Below are 18,395 nucleotides of genomic sequence, written 5' to 3' on the forward strand. Positions count from 1 at the left end.
AGTCAAGGGAGACTGGCAACAACGGAGGAGGTGTCCCGAGGGTAGTTGTGTCACATGTCACACTTTTATTCTGAAGTCTTGCCTGAAAATAGCAAGTGAACAGTGAATACAATTATTTTTGGAGGTCGCTAAATCATTGCAATCACATTGCTGGACGTGTTATTATACCCACCTTCGCTCCTTCTGGTAGGTTCCGGCATCCGATCATGACCAGAAGATCAGTCTGGCAACCAACTGTAAACTTTGTCAAACAGAAAAACAGGGTCGACGACTGTCATCATCCCTCAAGTTTAGCTTGAGAAATAACGTAATCTCGTTTGGATGCTAATTCCATACTTTACAGATGTAGACTAACTGGCTCCAGATTGGATTAGATTCAGGCCGGTGACATCGTTACACTACGCAACCAACTGTGACATGTTTTGCTATGCTACTAGGTTTGTTTTACTTATTTCACAAAGCAAGTCAGTTAAGAACAAATTCTTATTTACAATGACGGCCTACCTCCCCATCGATCAAATCTCTCTCTCTCTCTCCACTGTAGCAGTCGCGTTCAGATCTGCTTTTCTGGGGGGTTTTCATGCTACTCAATCTGGTGGGCAAAAAAAATCGGCTAGGTAGCTAATTTGATTCTTCTTACGTGTCCTACTGAGATGAAAAAACATTGATTGCCTTAGACCACTGCACCACTTGGGAGAACTTGTTGCTGCTAGTTAGTACACTGTTTTAGTCAGACATGAGTTAGTTAGTACCACCATAGAAGCATCCCATATTTATTTGTTCCCTAGACATAGGTTACACCTCTGAGACTAATTTGACTGTTTTGTCTAAATTGCACTAACTTAGAGTGGCATGGAAATACGATGAAATGGCTAAAGTAGGCAAAAAATGAGTAGGAAACAACTTTGCCATATTATTATATTGTCAAATTTACTTTAGAGCGATGACAATGTTGTCATTACTGTTACTAGCTAAATGCATAAAACAAAATAGCTAGCAATAATAATGTAAGCTAGCTAAAATACAGTGGTCCACTCAATCTTAGTTATCTGGCTAAAGTTCTACTACATCTAAAGTCAATCTGGTGACATCGCAATCATATTATTATGTTTCCAAGCCAAATCTGAGTTGTATTGAGGTAGGTTAATGTTATTTAGCTAGTTAGGGTAGCTAGCTAGCTGGCTAACGTCAGCTATGCTAGCGATGATAGTCATAATGATTATCAAAATATACATAGCCAGATACATAACCAGCAGTCTATGTTCTAGCTACCGGTATACTCACCACCACTGGGGACCAACGAACTCCAACGACCTCGTCCGCATGATAGGGCCCTTCACCAGGGCATGCAAACCAGTTGGCTGTGCATCCTCCTGGAAACATGCATTGCATAGTAGAGGTCTTCACGGGTCCAAAAATGTGGACCCCTTCACACCAGGACCTGATAAATAATTGTTATAAGAGACCCGTTCCGAATGGACCCGAGGACAACTCGACCCGTTCCGTATATACCTGGTCGGATCCAGACCCGATCCGTTCTGAGTGAGGGAAGCAGCAGAAAATGATTTTTTGAAGCAACTTCATAAACCGGAGCTGAGAAAGCGCTAGAGGAGGGATAGAGGTGCCACTCTAGCAGGCTGGGGAGGGACCGAACTGTGTTCGAGTGACACAGGGAGCAGGGAGGGAGAGACGAGAGACAGTAACCAACCAAGCCGATTCACACTATAGTAGACTAATAGTTGCCATAGCTGGGTTATTTATCATCAAATATGATTATGTAGAACCTGTCTTAAGTGCGTCAAACTGGGAGAAGCTTGTTAAGCTAGCTAACGTTTGCTAGCTAGGATAACTGAAGCTGCAGTGCATGTGCTTTCTCATCCTACAGTTGCGAATAACAACAATTCCATTCAGAATGTTAATCTTCCATTGATTAGGTAATGCCTAACTTTTGCCTCACACAGAGCGAGTCTCTATGACCGTAGCGTATTGCCTCTTGATGACTTACTGTATGACTGGTCAACGAGCTACACACGCCATGCTCCACTCTCATGAAAAGCAAGAGCAGCAGCATAAATGATCAAATCTCTCTCTCTCTCTACTGCAGCAGTCGCGTTCAGATCTGCTTTTGGGGGGTTTTCATGCTACTCAATCTGGTGGGTAAATCTGGTAGGTAAAAAAAATCGGCTAGGTAGCTAATTTGATTCTTCTTACATGTCCTACTGAGATGAAAAAACATTGATTGGTGTAAACATGTGCGAGAGAGTTTCCTTTCACCAAATTTTTGGCATCAGTCTCAGCGCTACTCTTTTTAAATTCAAGTCACATTGAGATGAGACCTAACCTAACCTGACCTGACCCATCACCTTATGTATTACTGCCCCCCAGTTGCGAGAAGTGACATCCAAAAAACACACACTAAAACGATACAACACAAAGGGACCCTAGCCTCCCACGACCCACGCTTTCTGTCCCTAACACTAAAACGATACAACACAAAGGGACCCTAGCCTCCCACGACCCACGCTTTCTGTCCCTAACACTAAAACGATACAACACAAAGGGACCCTAGCCTCCCACGACCCACGCTTTCTGTCCCTAACACTAAAACGATACAACACAAAGGGACCCTAGCCTCCCACGACCCACGCTTTCTGTCCCTAACACTAAAACGATACAACACAAAGGGACCCTAGCCTCCCACGACCCACGCTTTCTGTCCCTAACACTAAAACGATACAACACAAAGGGACCCTAGCCTCCCACGACCCACGCTTTCTGTCCCTAACACTAAAACGATACAACACAAAGGGACCCTAGCCTCCCACGACCCACGCTTTCTGTCCCTAACACTAAAACGAGATAATATAAAAATCAAATATAAATATTTGTATACAACTTAAACTGAATTGAAACTAGCAACTCTGGTGAAAAACTAACTGAAACTAAACTGAATTCCAAATAAAAATCAAAAAACGAATAAAAATGTAAAACTATAATAACCTTGACACACACACCATGGAGCAAGAGGGACTAGAAACAGCACACACACACACACACACACACCCAGGCAGGTAGTTTAACGGTATATGAGCGGTATCCCTCTTTTATGGTGACAGACTGAGAGTGCCTCATTTTCCCATTAATTGACCCGTAGAGAGCTCCAGTGGAGCGGCCGCTGTAGTGCCGTGGTGAACAGCCCGTGTGTGTGTGTGTGTGTGTGTGTGTGTGCGCGCAGACTGTGTGAGAGCGAGCTAGTGTCTCTTTCTGCCCTAGTGTCCCGTCAGAAGTTTCGCACAGTGTGAGGCATGTGGGTGTTTGTGTGTGTGTGTGTTGTGTGTGTGTGTGTCGTCCGCCCCATGCATAAAGATATGTGCAGCTGCGCCCTCTCCCCACGCATAAAGAACGTCCATTAATTGAATCACCAAATTTTTCCGCCCCCCTCTCGGGGAGTGTGTGTGTGCATGTGTGCGTACGTGTGTGTGTGTGACAGAGTGAGAGGGGCAATGTGCCACTTCAGGTGTGGAGGATAATGGAGGATGACATTTCTGTCCCACAATGCCTTGAGGCAAAGACGGTGATCCATGGTTTTCTTTCTGAAGGTTAAACGTAGCTAACCTGCCTTTGGCATTTCATTAGCAACTTGTTAAATACTCTTTTGGTAATAAAATGATTAGATTTTTTTATTGCTCCTCAAATGAGGCTCTTTTTAAAGGGATTTAATGACGTTAGAGGGGATGAGTAGTTTGCAGAGCACATCTCCAGTTATGCCAGGCCAGGGCAGTGTGTAAAAGCCTAATGGTCATGATATGCTTTACAGCTTGCAAAACCGCTATCATTCTCATCCAAATGACTTTGACCATCATTATGTCTAAATTAGAAAAACATTTTCTTCTTGTGCACACGTTTGAAGGGACATGTGGGTCTGTCTATTTCGCACTCTGCCTATTTTATGTGACTTTAATGTTGGAGGTGTTGTACATTTAAGATGCATGGTACCATGGGACGTTGACAGCATTGACACCCTAGTTGGAGGTGTTGTACATTTAAGATGCATGGTACCATGGGACGTTGACAGTGTTGACACCCTAGTTGGAGGTGTTGTACATTTAAGATGCATGGTACCATGGGACGTTGACAGTGTTGACACCCTAGTTGGAGGTGTTGTACATTTAAGATGCATGGTACCATGGGACGTTGACAGTGTTGACACCCTAGTTGGAGGTGTTGTACATTTAAGATGCATGGTACCATGGGACGTTGACAGTGTTGACACCCTAGTTGGAGGTGTTGTACATTTAAGATGCATGGTACCATGGGACGTTGACAGTGTTGACACCCTAGTTGGAGGTGTTGTACATTTAAGATGCATGGTACCATGGGACGTTGACAGCATTGACACCCTAGTTGGAGCGAATGCTATTGCAATGCCAGTCAGTTTTTCACATTGTCCATAAATTGAAACTGCCTTTATTTTTCTATAGCGACATATTGACTCCTCCCTTTAAATCCCTTTTCCGTTGTAGCTCTATGGCATCTGGAGTAAAAAAAAAAGACAAAGTTAAGACTGAACAAAAGCAGCTGGATGCCTCCAAGGCAAGGTACACTAAACGTGGTGAGGGACGGTTCTGAGCAGAACACCAATAGGTCTTTCCAATGATAGTTCTGTATAGGGAAATGCTGTGTTGTCTTGTGTTGCCTAATGGTGTGTTGAGTTAAGTTGTCTTGTGTCGTGTTGTTGTCTTGTGTTGAGTTATCTTGCATTGTGTTGTTTTGTGCCGTCTTGTCTTGTGTTGAGTTAAGTTGTCTTGCGTTGTGTTGTGTTGTCTTGTGTTGTCTTGCATTGAGCTGAATGGTCTTGTGGTTCTAAGACATGGTGTGGCCATCTCCTTTGAGGGCTCTGAGTCCCGATGTCTGTGTCTCTCTTTCCCACTTTCTGACAGCTCTTATAAATGGCTTGATCATTCTCCCTCGGGCCGGGGGAAAATGGGTATAGCCCCACCCGATCATCTCCCATCAGCTGCTAACTCCCCTCACCTATCTTGTCACCCCTCTCCCTCGCTCCCCTCTCCTCACCCCTGGCCCCCTCGCTCCGCTCTGCTGGACAAGCACCAACACCTGTTCCAGTCCAGCCAGCATCCCCTCCTCCTCTACACACCATAATTCACCAGTAGGATTACAGGTCTGCTGCCCGCCAGCCGCCACCACCACACACAGAGTGGCAGCACAGTACCAAGCCAAACACCTAATTTAAGGCTTGTCTGCCGGGAAAATTGTTTGCAGAGTTTCCTTTTGTGGTGTGTGTAGATGTGTGGTAAGTGTGAGAGAGAGAGATAGAGAGAGAGAGAGAGAGAGAGAGAGAGAGAGAGAGAGAGAGAGAGAGAGAGATAGGGGAGTTGAAGTGAGCGCTGGCAAGAGGTGAAAGAGGTGTTATTTTAATTTACCTTCTGTGTTCGACACAGCGACGGTTAGCCGCACAAGGCGAGTCATCACGGAGAGGCAGATGAAGATGAATCCACTCGTTCCCGGTGTAGCGGGGGAAACTTCGCCATCAGCGCGTGACAACGCCAGAGTGCTCCAGTCACCGGCGGCTGTCTGTCGCGCCCGTGGGCACTTAGCGGGGGACCGCGCCCGTCAGGAAGACAGATTGCCTGGGAGAAGGGGGGACCAAGGAGAGAAAATGAGAAATGAACGTTTGCGCTTCGTGGCTGCCCCGCCGGGTGACAGCGTGTGATGTGTGCGTGTCACTTTAATAATTCCATCATGTGGGAGATGAGAGGGAAATATATGGGGGAACAAAATGTTGGACTGAATAATGTCCCGTCCTAGCCATGTTCATATTTCTACTTATAGAATGATCATAGAGCCATCAAGGTTCCGTTCCCTGGCCACTTCACAGTGATGAGTGTACTTTAGCCTCCCTGCATAAGGACAATACGGCCCTATCAAGAGGCCTGGACATTCAAGATCTCTGGATTTTTATGGCATAGGTGGTAGTCCTATAGTGAACTTACCAATAGGCCTAACTGCAGGAATCCTGGTTCAAACCCCGCTCCGAAAGTTCCCTCCCCATGCAGCAATTTTTTATCTTAATATCAATTGATTTCTGGGTAACAATGAAGTACCTTACTGTAATAGTTTTGAATTAAAATTGTTTAAAAAGAAAAAATAATCAAAAATATCTGTTTAGCAAAAAAGCTATTTCTCTGATGCAAGAATTTAGCTAGAACTGTCTGAATCAGGGTTTCCCAAACTCCACAGAGGCCCTTACGAGCTTATGGACTGGGTAATGGGTCTAGGCAGGTAGGTTGCTGGTTAAAATCTCAGAGTCAACTAGGTGACAAATCTGCCGTTGTGCCCTTGAGCAAGGCCCTTAACCCTAATTGTTCCTGTGATTCGCTCTGGATAAGAGTGTCTGCTAAATGGCCAAAATGTGATGAACGAGGCAAGGTGGAAGTGGTGTAAAACTAAAGACGAGGGTGTTTATTTAAAGGAGATTAAATAAAGCTGGCAAAACTGTATACGGTGTATAAAATATGTCCAACAAAATGAACAGGAAGTTGACTGGACAGGTAACAAATTGGGGATAACAAAAATAACAGGATGTTGACTGGACAGGTAACATCAACTAGGGATAACTGGGAATAAATCAAATAATAGTAGAGCTCAAAATATCCAATCCTCAGTCATGCCTGTGACTGATAGCATTCCAACCTTGCCCTGTCTCCTGTCTGGCCATAAGTAGTATTAGTAAATCAAATCAAATCAAATCTAATTTTATTTGTCACATACACATGGTTAGCAGATGTTAATGCGAGTGTAGCGAAATGCTTATGCTTCTAGTTCCGACAATGCAGTAATAACGAACAAGTAATCTAACTAACAATTCCAAAAAAACTACTGTCTTATACACAGTGTAAGGGGATAAAGAATATGTACATAAGGATATATGAATGAGTGATGGTACAGAGCAGCATAGGCAAGATACAGTAGATGATATCGAGTACAGTATATACATATGAGATGAGTATGTAAACCAAGTGGCGTAGTTAAAGTGGCTAGTGATACATGTATTACATAAGGATGCAGTCGATGATATAGAGTACAGTATCTACGTATGCATATGAGATGAATAATGTAGGGTAGGTAACATTATATAAGGTAGCATTGTTTAAAGTGGCTAGTGATATATTTACATCATTTCCCATCAATTCCCATGATTAAAGTGGCTGGAGTAGAGTCAGTGTCATTGACAGTGTGTTGGCAGTAGCCACTCAATGTTAGTGGTGGCTGTTTAACAGTCTGATGGCCTTGAGATAGAAGCTGTTTTTCAGTCTCTCGGTCCCAGCTTTGATGCACCTGTACTGACCTCGCCTTCTGGATGACAGCGGGGTGAACAGGCAGTGGCTCGGGTGGTTGATGTCCTTGATGATCTTTATGGCCTTCCTGTAGCATCGGGTGGTGTAGGTGTCCTGGAGGGCAGGTAGTTTGCCCCCGGTGATGCGTTGTGCAGACCTCACTACCCTCTGGAGAGCCTTACGGTTGAGGGCGGTGCAGTTGCCATACCAGGCGGTGATACAGCCCGCCAGGATGCTCTCGATTGTGCATCTGTAGAAGTTTGTGAGTGCTTTTGGTGACAAGCCGAATTTCTTCAGCCTCCTGAGGTTGAAGAGGCGCTGCTGCGCCTTCCTCACGATGCTGTCTGTGTGAGTGGACCAATTCAGTTTGTCTGTGATGTGTATGCCGAGGAACTTAAAACTTGCTACCCTCTCCACCACTGTTCCATCGATGTGGATGGGGGGGTGTTCCCTCTGCTGTTTCCTGAAGTCCACAATCATCTCCTTAGTTTTGTTGACGTTGAGTGTGAGGTTATTTTCCTGACACCACACTCCGAGGGCCCTCACCTCCTCCCTGTAGGCCGTCTCGTCGTTATTGGTAATCAAGCCTACCACTGTTGTGTCGTCCGCAAACTTGATGATTGAGTTGGAGGCGTGCGTGGCCACGCAGTCGTGGGTGAACAGGGAGTACAGGAGAGGGCTCAGAACGCACCCTTGTGGGGCCCCAGTGTTGAGGATCAGCGGGGAGGAGATGTTGTTGCCTACCCTCACCACCTGGGGGCGGCCCGTCAGGAAGTCCAGTACCCAGTTGCACAGGGCGGGGTCGAGACCCAGGGTCTCGAGCTTGATGACGAGCTTGGAGGGTACTATGGTGTTGAATGCCGAGCTGTAGTCGATGAACAGCATTCTCACATAGGTATTCCTCTTGTCCAGATGGGTTAGGGCAGTGTGCAGTGTGGTTGAGATTGCATCGTCTGTGGACCTATTTGGGCGGTAAGCAAATTGGAGTGGGTCAAGGGTGTCAGGTAGGGTGGAGGTGATGTGGTCCTTGACTAGTCTCTCAAAGCACTTCATGATGACGGATGTGAGTGCTACGGGGCGGTAGTCGTTTAGCTCAGTTACCTTAGCTTTCTTGGGAACAGGAACAATGGTGGCCCTCTTGAAGCATGTGGGAACAGCAGACTGGTATAGGGATTGATTGAATATGTCCGTAAACACACCGGCCAGCTGGTCTGCGCATGCTCTGAGGGCGTGGCTGGGGATGCCGTCTGGGCCTGCAGCCTTGCGAGGGTTAACACGTCTAAATGTCTTACTCACTTCGGCTGCAGTGAAGGAGAGACCGCATGTTTTCGATGCAGGCCGTGTCAGTGGCACTGTATTGTCCTCAAAGCGGGCAAAAAAGTTAATTAGTCTGCCTGGGAGCAAGACATCCTGGTCCGTGACTGGGCTGGGTTTCTTCCTGTAGTCCGTGATTGACTGTAGACCCTGCCACATGCCTCTTGTATCTGAGCCGTTGAATTAAGATTCTACTTTGTCTCTGTACTGGCGCTTAGCTTGTTTGATAGCCTTGCGGAGGGAATAGCTGCACTGTTTGTATTCAGTCATGTTACCAGACACCTTGCTTGCCCTGATTAAAAGCAGTGGTTCGCGCCTTCAGTTCCACACGAATGCTGCCATCAATCCACGGTTTCTGGTTAGGGAATGTTTTAATCGTTGCTATGGGAACGACATCTTCAACGCACGTTCTAATGAACTCGCACACCGAATCAGCGTATTCGTCAATGTTGTTGTCTGACGCAATACGAAACATCTCCCAGTCCGCGTGATGGAAGCAGTCTTGGAGTGTGGAGTCAGCTTGGTCGGACCAGCGTTGGACAGACCTCAGCATGGGAGCCTCTTGTTTTAGTTTCTGTCTGTAGGCAGGGATCAACAAAATGGAGTCGTGGTCAGCTTTTCCGAAAGGGGGGCGGGGCAGGGCCTTATATGCGTCGCGGAAGTTAGAGTAACAATGATCCAGGGTCTTTCCACCCCTGGTTGCGCAATCGATATGCTGATAAAATTTAGGGAGTCTTGTTTTCAGATTAGCCTTGTTAAAATCCCCAGCTACAATGAATGCAGCCTCCGGATAAATCGTTTCCAGTTTGCAGAGAGTTAAATAAAGTTCGTTCAGAGCCATCGATGTGTCTGCTTGGGGGGGGATATATACGGCTGTGATTATAATCGAAGAGAATTCTCTTGGTAGATAATGCGGTCTACATTTGATTGTGAGGAATTCTAAATCAGGTGAACAGAAGGATTTGAGTTCCTGTATGTTTCTTTCATCACACCATGTCACGTTGGCCATAAGGCATACGCCCCCGCCCCTCTTCTTACCAGAAAGATGTTCGTTTCTGTCGGCGCGATGCGTGGAGAAACCCGCTGGCTGCACCGCTTCGGATTGCGTCTCTCCAGTTAGCCATGTTTCCGTGAAGCAGAGAACGTTACAGTCTCTGATGTCCCTCTGGAATGCTACCCTTGCTCGGATTTCATCAACCTTGTTGTCAAGAGACTGGACATTGGCAAGAAGAATGCTAGGGAGTGGTGCACGATGTGCCCGTCTCCGGAGTCTGACCAGAAGACCGCTTCGTTTCCCTCTTTTTCTGAGTCGTTTTTTTGGGTCGCTGCATGTAATCCACTCCGTTACACTGGTTGTAAGGCAGAACACAGGATCCGCATCGCGAAAAACATATTCTTGGTCGTACTGGGGTGAGGGTGAGTTGACGCTGATCTTATATTCAGTAGTTCTTCTCGGCTGTATGTAATGAAACCTAAGATGACCTGGGGTACTAGTGTAAGAAATAACACGTAAAAAAAACAAAAAACTGCATAGTTTCCTAGGAACGCGAAGCGAGGCGGCCATCCCTGTCGGCGCCGGAAGTCCTGCATAGTAGTAGTAGTAGTACTACTAGTAGTAGTACTAGTAGTAGTAGCTTGATCTGTGTAGGAAAGCTCATTTTTTCTATCCATCTCTATTGCTTGGATTTGTCACAGTTATGGAGCAAGAGAAAGACTATGTCTGGCCATAGCAAGAGTGACAGAGGATGAATAGCTTTCCCTCGAGATACCATTACTAACCAATCAGAAATGGATGGTCATAAATAAAGGCCTGCAATATATAAAGGCACAAATCAATATATTCCTAAATGCATACACACTGCAATTATTAGTGTAGAACCCTGCATTAAGAAGCATTACAGTGGGGCAAAAAAGTATTTAGTCAGCCACCAATTGTGCAAGTTCTCCCACTTAAAAAGGTGAGAGAGGCCTGTAATTTTCATCATAGGTATTATATATATTTTTTAATCACATTGTAGGATTTTTTTATGAATTTATTTGCAAATTATGGTGGAAAATAAGTATTTGGTCAAAAACAAAAGTTTATCTCAATACTTTGTTATATACCCTTTGTTGGCAATGAAAGAGGTCAAACGTTTTCTGTAAGTCTTCACAAGGTTTTCACACACTGTTGCTGGTATTTTGGCCCATTTTGGCCCAACTCTTCGCAGGTCATTCACTAGGTCCCCCTGTGTGGTTCTGGGATTTTTGCTCACTGTTCTAGTGATCATTTTGACCCCACGGGGTGAGACCTTGCGTGGAGCCCCAGATCGAGGGAGATTATCAGTGGTCTTGTATGTCTTCCATTTCCTAATAATTGCTCCCACAGTTGATTTCTTCAAACCAAGCTGCTTACCTATTGCAGATTCAGTCTTCCCAGCCCGGTGAAGGTCTACAATTTTGTTTCTGGTGTTCTTTGACAGCTCTTTGGTCTTGGCCATAGTTGAGTTTGGAGTGTGACTGTTTGAGGTTGTGGACAGGTGTCTTTTATACTGATAACAAGTTCAAACAGGTGCCATTAATACAGGTAACGAGTGGAGGACAGAGGAGCCTCTTAAAGAAGAAGTTACAGGTCTGTGAGAGCCAGAAAACTTGCTTGTTTGTAGGTGACCAAATAAATTCATAAAAAATCCTACAATGTGATTTTCTGGATTTCTTTCCTCATTTTGTCTGTTATAGTTGAACTGTACCTATGATGAAAATTACAGGCCTCTCTCATATTTTTAAGTGGGAGAACTTGCACAATTGGTGGCTGACTAAATACTTTTTTGCCCCACTGTATAAACTGGGTGGTTCTGTCACGCCCTGACCTTAGAGATCCTTTTTATGTCTCTATTTGGTTTGGTCAGGATGTGATTTGGGGTGGGTATTCTATGTTCTATTATTTTTATTTCTATGTTTTGGCCGGGTATGGTTCTCAATCAGGGACAGCTGTCTATCGTTGTCTCTGATTGAGAACCATACTTAGGTAGCCCTTTTTCCCACCTGTCTTTGTGGGAAGTTGACTTTGTTTATGGCACATAGCCTTAAGCTTCACGGTTTGTTTTGTAGTGTTTATATTTTTGTTCGCCACGCTGTACCTTGGTCCTCTTCATTTAACGGCCTTGACAGGTTCGAGCCCTGAATGCTGATTACAAACCCCGGGCCTTATTATAAACTGGTAAACAAGGTCATTTGTCACGTTCTGACCATCATTCGCATGTGTTTTCCTTGTTTTAGTGTTGGTCAGGACGTGAGCTGGGTGGGCATTCTATGTTACATGTCTAGTTTGTCTAGTTCTATGTATGGCCTGATGGTTCTCAATCAGAGGCAGGTGTTCGTCATTGTCTCTGATTGGGAACCATATTTTGGTAGCCTGTTTGGTGTTGGGTTTTGGTGGGTGATTGTCCTTCTGTCCTTGTTCCTGTCTCTGTGTTTGCACCAGATAGGACTGTTTAGGTTTTCACTTTTCTTGTTTTTGTTTAGTCTGTTCATGTATAGTCGTCTTTATTAAAAACATGAATAACCACCACGCTGCATTTTGGTCCGATCCTTGCTACACCTCTACGTCAGAGGAGGAGATAGAAGAATAATTAGAGAAGTAAAAATACATGTTTTGTCAATACAGTGGCATACGGTCTGATATACCACGGGTATGACTAAACATGTATGTTTACTGCTCTAATTACATTGGTTATAATAGCAATACGTTTATAATAGCAATAGGGCACGCAGGGTTTGTGGAATATGGTCAATACCACGGCCAAGGAATGTATCCAGGCACTCCGCGATGCATCGGACATAAGAACATCCCTTAGCCGTGGTATATTGGCCATATACCACACCCCCTCGTGCTTTATTGCTTAGATCCCGCTAACGGGATCGATATTACAACAGCCAGTGAAAGTGCAGAGCGACAAATTCAAAACAGAAACCTCATAATTAAAATTCCTCAAACATAGAAGTATTTTACACCATTTTAAAGATAAACTTGTTGTTAATACCACCAGTGTCCGATTTCAAAAAGGCTTTACGACGAAAGCACACCAAACGATTATGTTAGGTCTGCACCTAGTTGCAGAAAAACACAGCCATTTTTCCAGCCAAAGAGAGGAGTCACAAAAAGCAGAAATAGAGATAAAATTCATCACCAACCTTTGATCTTCATCAGATGACACTCATAGGACTTCATGTTACACAATACATGTATGTTTTGTTCGATAAAGTTCATATTTATATCCAAAAATCTCAGTTTACATTGGCGCGTTACATTCAGTAATGTTTTGATTCAAAAACATCCAGTGATTTTTGCCACATCAATTTACAGAAATACTCATTAGTGTTGATGAAAATACAAGTGTTATGAATGGAACTTTAGATAAACTTCTCCTTAAATATCCCAGGAACGCATTTCTCTCCACCTTGGAATTTAGCAACATTGCATCACCCAAACACACAGGATAAATGGCACTCCCGAACACTCGCTGCTCTGGTTGACACACCCCCTACCCGAGCCTGGAAGACAATGTCTTAATGTATAAAGGGCAATCTAATTATCAAAACACGTGCACTTTGTATTGGTATAATTTAATGATAATAAAGAGTAGTCTAAATATACACGGAGCAACAAATAAATGGTTTATGAACTAAAACCAATATCTAAATTAAACCAGGGCGGGCGCCAGAACGAATCCGTTAGACGGGCCTTTGATTTCCATAGGCGGGCACGTTTTTTCACAGGGCTTCCTGTGTGCACGTGGGTATTATAGTAAAGACCATATGCAGCTCGTGAGTTTCAATTTTGGGGAAGCTTACAATTTAGCCTGTAATTTCTACTGATCTGCGTGACAGTTATGATTATTTTTTTATTCTCATTTTCGTGGAACAGTTTCATTTTAATATATATATTTTTTTAAATGATGTTAAAGGTTAAAAAAAATCTAAAAGTTCAAATTCAACTAAGGCGAGGGAACCAGCCTCTGCCAAATGGACACAGTCATACACTGTGGTCCATGGGCGGCTAAAGACAAGAGCGCTTGAACCCTATTCGCACGGGACTAGTATTACTAGAGAACTCTGGTTTATCTAACCATACCAAACCATCTTTGGTATAGTGTCTTCATATTATTTGAATTGAGGAAGTGTGATCATAATCATTAGGATATTTTATCGATCCGCAGTAGAAGATGTCCTAAATGCCCCCCAGCCTTGAGATGTGAGCTAAACAGAGCACTTGCTCTTGATATGTGTTTTTTATGTACTTGTCATTTTAAACGTTTAGCTCAGTTGTACTGTATGCTGCTTTGCGGTCTATGAATGTAAGGACCGACACCGGACAGGAGAAGCAGGTACGGGGAGTCAGACAGACATAGAACAAGACAGGAACAGCGTCAGCACACGGGTAACATGGACACATGACAAACAATACAGCAGTGGGGAACAGAGCTGGGGAACTGACAAATATACGGGAGGTAATAAACAGGGGATTGAGTGAGTCCAATATAGCTGAAGCGTGTGATGAGGGAAGGCAGGATGTATTTCAAGGCCTACCTTCAAACTCAGTGCCTCTTTGCTTGACATCATGGGAAAATCTAAAGAAATCAACCAAGACCTCAGAAAAACAATTGTCGACTTCCACAGGTCTGGTTCATCCTTGGGCGCAATTTCCAAACGCCTGAAGGTACCACGTTCATCTGTACAAACAATAGTACGCAAGTATAAACACCATGGGACCATGCAGCCGTCATACTGCTCAGGAAGGAGACGGCTCCTGTCTCCTAGAGATTAACGTACTTTGGTGCGAAAAGTGCAAATCAATCCCAGAACAACAGCAAAGGACCTTGTGAAGATGCTGGAGGAAACAGGTACAAAAGTATCTATATCCACAGTAAAACGAGTCCGATATCAACATAACCTGAAAGGCCGTTCAGCAAGGATAAGCCACTGCTCCAAAACTGCCATAAAAAAAGCCAGACTACGGTTTGCAACTGTACATGGGGACAAAGATCATACTTTTTGGAGAAATGTACTCTGGTCTGATGAAACAAAAATAGAAGTGTTTGGCCATAATGACCATCGTTATGTTTGGAGGAAAAAGGGGGAGGCTTGCAAGCTGAAAAACACCATCTCAACCTTGAACCACGGGGGTGGCAGCATCTTGTTGTGGGGGTGTTTTGCTGCAGGAGGTACTGGTGCACTTCACAAAATAGATGCATCGTGTGGGAGGAAAATTATGTGGATATATTGAAGCAACATCTCAAGACATCAGTCTTGGTCGCAAATGGGTCTTCCAAATGGATAATGACCCCAAGCATACTTCCAAAGTTGTGGAAAAATGGCTTAAGGACAACAAAGTCAAGGTATTGGAGTGGCCATCACAAAGCCCTGACCTCAATCCTATAGAAAATTTGTGGACTGAACTGAAAAAGCGTGTGGGAGCAAAGAGGCCTACAAACCTGACTCAGTTACACCAGCTCTGTCAGGAGGAATGGGCCAACATTCTCCCAACGTATTGTGGGAAGCTTGTGGAAGGCTACGCAAAACATTTGACCCAAGTTAAACCATTTAAAGGCAATGCTACCAAATACTAATTGAGTGTATGTAAACTTCTGACCCACTGGGAATGTGATGAAAGAAAGAAAAGCTGAAATAAATAATTCTCTCTACTATTATTCTGACATTTCGCATTCTTAAAATAAAGTGGTGATCCTAACTGACCTAAAACAGGGATTTTTTACTAGGATTAAATATCAGGTATTGTGAAAAACTGAGTTTAAATGTATTTGGCTTAGGTGTATGTAAACTTCTGACTTCAACTGTATATGTACATATTCTTATTCATCTCTTTACATTTGTGTGCATAAGGTAGTCGTTGTGTATTTGTTAGATTACTTGATAGATATTACTGCACTGTCGGAACTAGAAGCACAAGCATTTCGTTACACATGGATAGCAGATGTTAATGAGAGTGTATGTGAGCAATACAATTTTATTTGATTTGGTATCGCTGTTATTTTACACTGTTAATGGTGAATCATGGATCATTTATCAACCGTTTCTGTAAATTATGTTTGGAAGCATTTCTATGTTAAAGATAAAAAAATAATTTGGTGCATTTTCCCCCATATTCCTTCTAGTTCGCTTAACTTAAAAAAATATATTACACTGGATCTTTCTTGAATAAGTTCCTCCATTTCTTATTGTTTTTCCTCTTACTTATTCTGTGCCTCTGTTACATTTTTTTTATTGCTATCTATCTGTACCTGTCTAAGAACCGAACTATCCGCCTCCTGTTTCTGCCTCTGGGTCATATCCTAAGTCGTGATAGTACGAACTGGACTGACCCAGCAGACTAGGACCTTTTGATCATGCTGTGGAGATGTTTTTCAGCGGCAGGGACTGGGAGACTAGTCAGGATCGAGGGAAAGATTAACGGAGCAAAGTATGTATAGATCCTTGATGAAAACCTGCTCCAGAGCACTCAGGATCTCAAAATAAATGAATTCTCTAGCTTAAATTGACAGATTTTTATGGGGATTGTTGTATTGTGCTAATTAGAAATCGTTGGGGCGCGGACCTCGACTCTAGGGGTTAAGTGCCAAATACAGTATCTGGGTTGATCGTAACAGTGACGACTTGAACTTAAATCGGATATAAATCCCCTCCTGACAGGGGGGAATGGAAGCTTGTTTTGTGCAACAGGGAGTGGCAATTGAATGCAAGCGTTAAGGGTGTCACACTGCTTGCTTAGCAAGTACCACTTCCTCCTGAATCGTCCCATACATGGCCCAAACTCAGGACCTCTGCATTACCAGCACGCGTGACCACCCTCCTGAAGTGTCTTACCAGTCAGTGCCACTTGAAAAGCTAGGTATCTGTTGGCACAAGTGGGGACACTTCAGGCTGAGGACAACATTTCACACATCCCCATGTGCTACATTCACTCCTCAAATTTACTCAACAGCGACCCCAGCATTGAGCTGAACGCAACTGTCGATCCGAGTCACCTGGCACCACTCTGAAGGACATCACGCTGCTTGCTTAGCGAGTACCACTTCCTCCAAATTTGACCCATACCCGGCGCAAACTCTGGACCTCTGCCTTGTTATCACATATGACTGCTCTCCTGAAGCATCTTAGCAGTCAGTGTCATGTGAAAAGCTAGGTATTTGCTGGCACAAATGGGGACACTTCAGGCTGAGGAGTAGGTTTCATACATCCCCATGTGTTACACAAGATTCAAAAAAATGTTTTATGTTGAAACATTTCTAGTCTGCCCATCTATGGGTAAGAGGGTTGATGTGTTATGCTCGACCCACTCGGTTTTACACCACAAAACACCAGAAAATTGCCAAAAAGAGTAGAACCAGCTCACCTGCTTTTACACTTTGATTTGGCTATTAGTTGGGGGGACAGGAGCAGTTTCACCGTATGAAAATGAGAGTTTAGTTCACGTAACAGTGTTAACCATAAAATTAGGGACAGGTTGTTGTTTTTCCTTCAAATGAATCACTCATCACATGAAGTAAATAATCATCTCCAAATATGACTTTGTCAAAGCAACAACATAACTATAGCTTTACAATGATGGTGGAAACATGGAGACATTGTGGGGTTAATTGTGTTAAAATCTTCAGAGGGGAATTTCAAAATGCAGAATTTTTACACTTTAACAATTCTTTATTCACATAACAAATCAGATTCATTAAAAATATTGATGAAAGATGGTTAGGCTGTTTGAGAAGGTTTGAGTCCTAAGCAACCTGCAAACACATTGTTTGAAGTACAATAGACCAACATAGCTACTCTAGTAGGTCAAAGCTTTGTGCTTAGAAAACCTTGGTAGAGCATGGGTGGAGTAGGCACTGTGTTGCTCATTAATTTTCCAATGTCTAGTTCTCACTAAAAAAGTAGTTTTTTGTTTTTAATATGTTAATAGACTAATAACAAAGAGAGTTTGCCCTCCTCTCTGCCTATAACAGATAGTTTTCAGGTTACACATCCCTCCCATTAGGCCCCTCTTTCAGACTACTCCATGACAGTCCAAGCAAAATTCTTGCTTGAGAAATTGCATTTTGCCAAAAAGCTATTTTTGTTCCCTCCCATTAGGCCCCTCTTTCAGACCACTTCATGACAGTCCTAGCAAAATTCTTGCTTGAGAAATTGCATTTTGCCAAAAAGCTATTTTTGTTTATTTTTGAACATTTTAATTCAAAACAATCCCAGTAAGGTACTTAATTGTTAACAAGAAATGATTTGATATTGAGATAGAAATGCCTGCATTGGACCATCAATTCTGTTTCAAATGAAAATGGTGGGAAAAAAACTACGCAAAAACGGTTTCATTTTGCAGTTTTATTTTATTGGCTTTTATTGAATAGAAATAGTTACATTCGATTGCAGAACGCACATGCCATGTGCTGTTAAAGCCTATGTGGGCCGACATATATGAGGGGGTGCTGTAGTTCCGACTGACATCCAGCAGATGGAGGGAGCGTATCACATAGAGAAATTACCACCTACTACTTACAACAGGTGAGTGAGAGGTAGACTAAGCATTATTATGGTACCCATATGTTTTGCATCTACCCCTTCACCTCTGACTATGGCAGTAACATGGGCTAGGCTATTGCATAGGTTAGCCTACCTCATAATTTTCCAGAATGTAGCCCATAATTAGCTTCTTATTGAATATCTACAAAAATACGA

Source organism: Oncorhynchus kisutch, linkage group LG14 (assembly GCF_002021735.2).
Source record: "Oncorhynchus kisutch isolate 150728-3 linkage group LG14, Okis_V2, whole genome shotgun sequence".
NCBI classification, from domain to species: Eukaryota; Metazoa; Chordata; class Actinopteri; order Salmoniformes; family Salmonidae; genus Oncorhynchus; species Oncorhynchus kisutch.